Raw genomic sequence first — 9,026 nt, 5'->3', positions numbered from 1 at the left:
ACACTCAGTCCCCGGGAGGCCGCTCTCGACCCCCACCCACCCCGCTCGGGGAGCCTCCCCCCGACCCTGCACACCCAGCCCGGGGAGCCTATGACCTAAATTTCTAAAAAGCTGTGTTAGAAGGCTCCGCAGTGAGATTTGAGAAAAGAATGGTTTGAGTAACGCACAAAGCAGGTTGTGAGCCTGGCTCCCAGGTCTCAGTTTCCCAGGTTTGACGCTGAGGGTAACTTTTATTAGATCAGATTTTTACAATCATGATGTTTAAGGTCATAGGGTTTTTAAGTGGAATTTTGCACTTAGAAGGCAATGCATGAAGCTCAGAATAGCTCCTGGGGAACGTTTTGGGGCAAAAGACCTTTACAGACTACCGTTTTTAAGATCTTGTTTAGGGATGGCCTTACATCAATAAAACTAAAACAAAACACCCCAAACCATAAAGGAAGAATCCATACATTGCACTACTTTAACAACTCATACCTTGGGGGAAAAAAAGTAAAACAACAAAACTACTGACTGGGAGATAAACATGTACACCCCACCTAAGAGATTGGTATCCCATATAGAAGGAAACTACATATGATTTATAGGAAGACAAATACTGCAATATAAAAGTGAGAACTTGTGTAAAGGCCACTTGGAGAGGAACCCCAAGGCTAAAATGCATCTGAAAAAAATTTCAAACCTCACTGGCTCCAGGCTAGCATTAGGCCAAAAAGCAAGTGTGAAATGTCAAAAGCTGGCAAGTATGTGGGAAAAAGGAAGCTCTTGGAAACTCATAAAACTTGATCAGGGAGGCAAGTTGTCACGATTTCCTGAACCTGCTTATGACCAAGCAATTCTATTTTTAAATTTTTGTATAACCGGTATGTTCTGGAATTTCCTCTCAGTGAACACGAAGAAATGCTGCTATGAAAGTAATAGGCGGACCATAGGGAGGATAAAGGGCCAGCGTCACCCTAAGCAGAAGTCAGGGAAGGGTGGAGATTCTTAATCTCTAAGAATTTCAAATGTCTGTGTGATTAAAAAAAAAAAAATCTTAATAATTGAAAATATTTGTGGGATGGAAAGGACCATACATAATGTCTACCGATGAGCCACAGACTGGAAGAAAATGTTTGATAGGAAAATGTGACTATCCTTACTATATACAAGGGAAAAAACTTTAGCAGCTTAGCTCCCTGGGAAAAAAACACAGGGAAAGGGGATTGAGAGAGGAGGAGTTCTGATTAGTCAATAAATTGGGGAATAGCTCAGTCTTGCTTGTAACCATGGCAATACAATTTAAAACAATGCTAATACATCCAGGGTTAGGGAGGAAGTGAGGACACAAACTCAATGGAAATGGCCATAGCCCCTCTCTGGGGCTGCAGCCCACGCTTCTCTTCCCCATGGCTCATCCACACCTGAATGGAGAGGTTTCCCAGGCCTTGCAGGAGGGGCCAGAGCCACAAGATGGCATGAGAGTGGCCCCTGGCTTTCACTGTGTGGCAGTCACTTGCCAACCACCAACACATACATTGCATTGTTACGTCTAGAAATTGTTTTATTGCACTGAGTCATGGTAATTTGGGGCTTGTTAGTACTACACTAAATAATGCCTTAAGTTCCTAAAATAGGGGCAACAGTCATGGAAAAGAATTTTCTAGTAGGTGATTAAGCGACTTTTTTCATTTTGTTTTTGGTAAAAACAAGTACAGCAAGAAGGCTTGAATATTTTGCTTTATTTTACAGAGCAGTGTGTCAGGATTCATATCTTCTGTTTGCCACTATAAACTGAAGTAATTTTTGAAAAAATTAGTAGTTAATATCTCACATTTCTCTCTTTTATTGCATATTTGATGGATTTTTAATAATTTAGACTTAAGAAACTTTTAGATCTGAAATGTAGCCTTGGGGATATGCAAGGCCAGAACCTCAAAAATATCCAGGAGCTTAAAATAACTTGCCCCAAATCATCCAACTAATAGATTTAGTGAAGTTCTTTTGGAGATCATCATGGATTGACTCCATAATAAGGATAATATTAGAATATGCTGAAATGAATGAAATCTAGAAAACAATTTCTCCGTAAAGAAATAGGAACTTACAGGGACAATATACATTCTGAATAAAAAGTTACTAAATTCCAATGTCTTTAAATGAGGTAGGAGATGTAATATTAAGACAGGCTGGGACCTAGGACCTGGGACCTGGGACCTTTTGCTACAGTGCTTGTACCTGGACAAACGTCTCCTTGCACAACAAAATACAAAGAAACTATGAGGGACTAAAAATAACTGCATGAATGTGCACTTGGGGCAAATTATGAACAATAAGATACAAAAAGACCAGAAACCCAATTGCCACTTCTGAGTTATCAGGAGAAAATCAGGGTACTGTGCATAATCCCTGCACAGGGTACCACCAAGGGGGTGAGCAGACCACCTAAGCCATCCCTCCAGCCCAATCCATGGATCTGCCCCATTCCTCACCCCATTTAAGGGACCAGTTCCCCACCCTTCACAGGGAGTGAGCAAAGGAAACTGTTACTTGTTTTCTCATGCTTCATTGAGTACCAATAAAGCCTTGCCTGAATTTCTCATCTGGACCATTATCAATTTCTATTGATTGAAGAGTCCAAGAACCTGGGTCAGTAACAATATTACTGGTAATAAATTTTTTATTAACTTGGATAACCTGAAGGTTAAAGTAGAATAATATGAATAGCTTGTGTGCGTGTGTTTGTGCATATAAATATCTCCTGCCTTTTGATGTCAGATATCTCTGGCATAAATCCTAAATCCAAAAACTGACTAGCTGTTAATTTTTGGAAAAAGTACTGAATCTTTGAATATGAGTTCTCCCCCTTCACCCACCAGTAACAATATATAACAGTGAGTCATTGTGAGGGCAAGTTCTTAGCATCCAGCCTGAAATGAAGGTGGTACTTGCCCAGTGTTAGTTGCCACTGGTCACTGTCACCCCCAGAGGCTCTGGCAGAAGGTGTTGATCTGGCCACCCTGACTCAGCTACACAACAGGATAGATCCATACCTCCTCTACTGATGGATCTTCTGGGTGATTGATTCTCCAGCTGGTGTTTGGCTCTGATTGAGGAAGTTACCTGCATTTCACCATTACTCGCTCCGGCTGCCCAGACCACTGGAAGGAAGCTACAGTGATTGCTGGAGTGTACATGGCCAATATTTGGCCTTCCTTTTTGGAGAGATTTTATGCGTTATCTCTGCATTTGGATGTGTGCTCTTTCCCTTCTGCTCGCTTTCTTTCTTTCTTTCTTTTTTCAGTACCAATAAGTCTTTATTCATTGTATTTTCCCAAGGAAAAGAAGGGGAAGGGAAAAGGGTCAGCATGTGTGTTACAAAATGATAGCAAATGGGAAAGGAAGTACCTGGTACAGCAAAATCAACCGTCAAATAAACGCTGCCCAGATGGGGTTGCCAAAGCCCAAGGGGGCTCAGTCTCCTGCAGTTCAGTAATGAGGGGAAGGGATGAGGAAAAGAACAGACAGGTACATGCTTTTCTACCCTCCCTCCCTCCCTCCCCATAAATTCAAGATTTCACACAAAGCTTTGGTTTCTATTAGTAAACATGGAGTTACATTCGTCCGTCTCCTATTAAACAATCTTGTGGCCACTTTGACAGAAGTTTCTTGCACCTGCATGAAAGTTCCTGAGGGACTTGGATATACATTCATCCTTCCTTCCGTCGTCTCCCAACCCCACTTTCTACATGGACATCCCCCTCATTGCTCCTTACTACCCTAGGATTAGAGATTAAATCCATCCAAAGACAGCAGTCTGTCTGGCATGAATCACATCAAGGAATGGTCATGACTCAGGAGATTGGGAACAAGGGATGGAGAGTTCTTAGCTTCTTCAGGATTTCTGCACAAGTCATTTAATCGCAGACACCCCACAAATTAAACATATAGGTATATGGGCTATTTTTTAGGGGCGGTATGAAGGGGGAAAGAAGAGGGGGTAGGAATCCAGTTTTTAGGACAGAAGATCTTGTTCGAAATAGGAAATAGAGGAAGGGGAACACAAAAGAAAGTGTGGCTCAAGACCACCCACTTCAAGAAGAGGGGCCCCCAAGCTTATGTTTCAGATCTTTTTGGCTGGTGCAGAACCTTTTGTCAAAGATACTTTGGCTATTTTTCTCAATATAACAAGAAGTTTTTAAACAATAAAACCCCAAAAGAACATGGAGAAGACCAACACATTATATTTACACAAACTAGGCCACCTAGCAGTCACCAAATCAGCTACTTGTGAAGTCCTATGAAGCCCAGACAAATACAATAACTAGAGGGGGGCAGCAACTGGGGGAGACAAAAACCCAGGATCAGACACACATCACCCAATGTGTTCTCTTGCATTTGCCCCCTTACAACAGAGTGAGGTAGGTTTGCAGTGATCTCACAGCATGTAAATGAAGCCCCCTTTTCTCCTTTAGCTACCATGACACTAATCTCTGTTGCAGCAGGGCAGGACACTGGCTCTGGGAACCACAAAGAAGCCATCGCTCTGGAAGCCAAGGGTGAAAAGCCCAGAATTGTTAAAGGTTAAGGATCTTGTCCTTGCTTCATATGTCCATCCCTGGGAAGCTCAAGATTGGTACAGAGGCATCATTCTTAAAACCGGTCCCTACCAACTCACATTTTTTACAAAAATGCACACAATATACCCTATTGTGCATGGTAGGCCTAGCCCAATCCAGTGAAGGATGGATCTGGTATGTAAAGCAAGTCAGTGCCCTGGAATTAGAGGTCTGGAACAGGAATCCTTTATCACACATACCGATGACCTCTGCCTAATCTTGGCTTCCCCTCTCTGCACCTTTTACCTGGACCAGCCTCTCCTAACCTCTCTGTACCACCTTTTTCTATTCAGACCAATTTCCAGTCTTTCAGTAGAAGGAGACCAAGTCATGGGGCAAGCCAGTTAAAACCTAGTCTCCCGTGAAACACTGAAGATGGAGGGGTTTCAAGAGGACACTATGGCAGAAAAGCCAGCTCTAATTGACAAAAATGAGGTAGTTCAATAGGCTATACACTCCAAAGAGTTGTTCTCGCTGGTGATACAGCAACAAAAAGTATTCCTGCTGTGTAGACCTGCAGCTTCTGCTGACTTATCCCTGAGATCACTCACATACCTGAGAACACAGTGCAGGAATGAGGGCCTTAGATTAAAATACACAAAAATAGAAAACCAGAATATTTATATTATGAAAAAAAGTTAAAATGGACAAGATACATCATTTACACAGAGCTAGTGCAGTTGGCATCCTGGAGAAAGTGGGACCCAATGTACAGTCATCCAAGGGAGCAAATAAATAAAATTGTATTGGCCCAGAATGGGATGGGAATGAACTGAGAAGCAGCAGGTCTACAGCTGTACCTACAACCACCCCTTTTACCTATCATCACAACCCACTGCTTGGGACAGTTCTCAGCACTCCATCCCAAGAGGGGGCTAGGCGGAGACAAGATGTGGAAAACCCTGCCTTACTACTGAGATATTTCCTCCCACAGATGGTGGTGGCTTGTGGGTTTAGGTATAGCAATCTGGTCTCATGCTTAATCTTTTCACTCTGGCATGGGAAATATTATTCCATACCCTTATTTAAGAGTAAAACAACTTTCCTATCCAGGCCACTTTCAAAAGCTGGAGATTCTGAGGGTGGAGACTCAGATAAAGCATGCAGGGAGGATTACCACCCAAAGCCCTCATGTGCATTTGGATAGAGCATGATTGGAGTTCCTTTGCCTCAGCCCTTCTCCCAAACCAAGAGGGAAGACGGCGTGACGTTACGAACTGGCCTGAGATATATGGCAGTGCCAGCTGCCCCCTACCCACCCTGTCCCCACTTTCTCCACTCTACCAATTGATGCCTGTTCCTCAAAACTTTCTGATCACAAAAGGATAGCCCCCACCTGCTGTGGCTCAATTCTGGGCCTCTGGGAGTATGGCAGGGCTATGGATCTCTTCTTCCTCCTTCCGAAAGTAGGCTGGCTTTCCCTGTGAGCTGGGAGTTTGCTGGGTCTTCAGTGGACACGAGGCTACCATATGGTTGATGCTCTGGCAGAAGTGGCACTTGGGCTGGGGTGGCCATTTGCATTCCCTGGCATGGTGGTCTAGACCTCCACAGTTGTAGCACATATCTCCCTTTGATCTGCGTTTCTAAATGTTCTTCCCTTTGGGCCGCCTCTCACTCCCAATACAGAACATCCCACCAGGGCCAGTGACTTGGATAGATTCCAGGCTCGTGGCAGACTTCTTAGAGGTGAACTCCACGGCCTCACCCTCCTTCAGGCTCTGGAAGCCCTCCATGTGCCGCTTACTCTGACATCCACGGGGGGGTTGAGTGCGACCCTGGGGTGGGCAGTCATGGCTAGGAAGCCGAATCCCATGCACATATTGAACCACTTACATATGCCAGCACCATGCAGCAGCTGCGGCTCCTCAGTGGCCCCAGCCGCGGACTCCGGTGCCTCCTCTGGCCCCTTGGCGCAGCCACCTGCAAACTGCTGGTTTGACACGGAGCCCATGGTAGCTGGCAGAGTCCAAGGCCCTGGGCCCCTGGTCAGGCAACTACAGGCCCAGAGAAGTCTGGAGGCAAAGGGGTGGTTCGGAGAATAGACTGCTACATCTTCCCCAGCACAATAGCGGTGGGAGAGCCCACAGCTGTTTTTGGCTTGCTTTCTCTTTCTGGACTGTGGCTATGCTTCTTCTTTTTATTATTTATTTGACAGTTGTTTAAGGCCTTGTATTTTCATCATCTTTTCATAAGTATACTTTAAAAAACTTTAAATAGAACTGTAAGCATCTTGGGGTAAGACTGTGATTGAACTGTTTTTCTGCTCTGTCCACAGCAAGTACAACATAGATATGCAACATTTTTGATTGGTTTATTTCCTTTTCAATGATAGTAAGTAAGATTATGGAAATCACTTTTGGGCAACTTGAAATTTCTCAACTTGTGTTTTAAAAAATGTGTCCAGTTGGTAAGGGAGACAGTGACCACATTCACTCTTGCTCTAAAAAATACACAAAATAAAACAAAAAAAAACTGGCATTGTTTCTAAAGAGCATCTTTGGTTATTCTCTAAGCCAAAACAGACTACTATTTAAAAGGTAACTGTTCATTATATTGGATTAACCATAAGAAATTGCCAATAATCCACTGGCTTTGATTCACAGAAAAATAGACAAGATGAAAAGAAAGAGGGCTATGTACCAGATGAAGGAAAAAATTAAAACCCCAGAAAAACAACTAAATGAAGTGGAGATAGGCAACATTCCAGAAAAAGAATTCAGAACAATGACAGTTAAGAGATCCAGGACCTTGGAAAAGGAATGGAGGCAAAGATTGAGAGGATGCAAGAAATGTTTAACAAAGACCTAGAAGAATTAAAGAACAAACAAACAGAGATGAACAATACAATAACTGAAATGAAAACTACACTAGAAGGAATCAATAGCAGAATAACTGAGGCAGAAGAATGGATAAGTGACCTGGAAGACAGAATGGTGGAATTCACTGCTGTCGAACAGAATAAAGAAAAAAGAAGGAAAAGAAATGAAGACATCCTAAGAGACCTCTGGGACAACATTAAACGCAACAACATTCATATTATAGGGGTCCCAGAAGGAGAAGAGAGAGAGAAAGGACCAGAGAAAATATTTGAAGAGATTATAGTTGGAAACTTCACTAACATGGGAAAGGAAATAGCCACCCAAGTCCAGGAAATGCAGAGAGTCTCAGGCAGGATAAAATCAAGGAGAAACATGCCGAGACACATAGTAATCAAATTGGCAAAACTCAAAGACAAAGAAAAATTATTGAAAGCAGCAAAGGAAAAATGACAAATAATATACAAGGGAACTCCCATTAGGGTGACAGCTGATTTCTCAGCAGAAACTCTACAAGCCAGAAGGGAGTGGCATGATATACTTAAAGTGATGAAAGGGAAGAACGTACAACCACGATTACTCTACCAGGCAAGGATCTCATTCAGATTCAACGGAGAAATCAAAAGCTTTACAGACAAGCAAAAGCTAAGAGAATTCAGCACCACCAAACCAGTTCTACACCAAATGCTAAAGGAACTTCTCTAAGTGGGAAACACAAGAGAAGAAAAAGACCTACAAAAACAAACACAAAACAATTAAGAAAATGGTCATGGAAACATACGTATCGATAATCACCTTAAATGTGAATGAATTAAATGCTCCAACCAAAAGACACAGGTTTGAAGAGTGGATAAAAAAACCAAGACCCATATATATGCTGTCTACAAGAGACCCACTTCAGACCTAGGGAAACACACAGACTGAAAGTGAGGGGATGGAAAAAGATATTCCATGCAAATGGAAATCAAAAGAGAGCTGCAGTAGCAATACTCATATCAGATAAAATAGACTTTAAAATAAAGAATGTTACAAGAGACAAGGAAGGACCCTACATAATGATCAAGGGTTCAATCCAAGAAGAAGATATAACGATTATAAATATATATGCACCCAACATAGGAGCACCTCAATACATAAGGCAACTGCTAACAGCTATAAAAGAGGAAATTGACAATAACACAATAATAGTGAGGGACTTTAATACCTCACTCACATCAATGGACAGATCATCCAAAATGAAAACAAATAAGGAAACACAAGGTTTAAATGACACAATAGACCAGATAGATTTAATTGATATTTATAGGACATTCCATCCAAAAAGAGCAGATTACACTTTCTTCTCAAATGCGCATGAACACTCTCCAGGATAGATCACATCATGGGTCACAAATAAAGCCTCAGTAAATTTAAGAAAATTGAAATCATATCAAGCATCTTTTCTGACCACAACGCTATAAGATTAGAAATCAATACAGGGAAAAGAACATAAAAAACCCAAACACATGGAGGGTAAACAATACGTTACTAAATAACCAAGAGATCACTGAAGAAATAAAAGAGGAAATCAAAAAATACCTACAGACAAATGACAATGAAAACACGACAATCC

The 9,026-nt window shown here is 42.1% G+C and overlaps 1 pseudogene; it reads right to left on the bottom strand.

Moving 5' to 3' along the window:
* Nucleotides 1-5,944: 5,944 nt before the first annotated feature.
* On the bottom strand, nucleotides 5,945-6,549 carry LOC101277435 (protein lin-28 homolog A-like; annotated as a pseudogene).
* Nucleotides 6,550-9,026: the final 2,477 nt, after the last annotated feature.

This window comes from Orcinus orca, chromosome 2, assembly GCF_937001465.1.
Source record: "Orcinus orca chromosome 2, mOrcOrc1.1, whole genome shotgun sequence".
Classification (NCBI taxonomy): domain Eukaryota; kingdom Metazoa; phylum Chordata; class Mammalia; order Artiodactyla; family Delphinidae; genus Orcinus; species Orcinus orca.
This window is presented reverse-complemented; position numbering and strand designations above follow the sequence as displayed.